General features: G+C 42.0%; 1 non-coding gene across 1 annotated transcript; it reads right to left on the bottom strand.

Annotated features, from left to right (window-relative positions):
- Positions 1 to 29: 29 nt before the first annotated feature.
- LOC114034368 lies at positions 30 to 136 on the bottom strand. Its single transcript, XR_003568090.1, has one exon. It is a non-coding gene; the product is annotated as a U6 spliceosomal RNA (small nuclear RNA).
- Between the last annotated feature and the right edge of the window lie 760 nt (positions 137 to 896).

An 896-nucleotide genomic window follows, 5' to 3' on the forward strand; every position in this document is an offset into this window, starting at 1 on the left:
GCCCTCTTGTCCTGCTCTCTTGTCCCCTTAAAAATATGGAACACTTCACGAATTTGTGTGTCATCCTTGTGCAGGGGCCATGCTAATATTCTCTGTATTGTTCCAATTTTAGTATATGTGCTGCCAAAGCAAGCACCTCCTTTCCTCATTTTAAGAGACTTCAGAATGTATGTTGGTGTTCCCTTTAATATCTTAACTTTTCAATTGTTCGACCTACTCAACTCCCACCTCACCTGAGCTACTCACAGGGATGGCCATACCCTTGATCTTGCCACACATGTTCCACTTCCACATTCCAGAAACCTGAATTGCCTTTATCTATTCAAAATCTTTTTATCTTTACATCTTTCCCTATGGCTTACTCATAAATTTACTCTTCATGCTCACTTGTGACTTCCAATCTCTCCATTCCTCAGTACTATCCCAGGCTATCACCCCTGCTCTGGCTGCAATTTCTTCCCTTCCCAATCTTCACTTCGTGGTGAACCAGTTCAAATCTACACTATTCTCTATTTTCGAGTATGTTGTTCACTTTTCCGATTGGTGATCACACCTTTCCAAACCCTGTCCCTGGATTATTCCCATCATCCACATCCTTAGATCCTACTCACACACTGCTGAAAAGGACTAGAGGAAATTAAGAAACTGTTTACTGGGTCCACTATAAATATATACTAGTTGATCTCAATTGAGTTCTTGCCATAGCAAGGCAATCCTACTACTTCTCCCTAATTAATTCCCTAATCAACTTAGCACAGCAACTGTTCCAAGCTTTGTCTCCTCAAATTTCCCTAACCGCTCTCAACCCCTACTCTACTGAGTCCCTCACCTCATACTTTACCAAAAACATGGAGGCCATTTGCCAAGAGCTCTCTTTCTTCCTCCTCCTCTTCCTA

Source organism: Vombatus ursinus, unplaced genomic scaffold, assembly GCF_900497805.2.
Source record: "Vombatus ursinus unplaced genomic scaffold, bare-nosed wombat genome assembly UNPS02008961.1, whole genome shotgun sequence".
NCBI lineage: Eukaryota > Metazoa > Chordata > Mammalia > Diprotodontia > Vombatidae > Vombatus > Vombatus ursinus.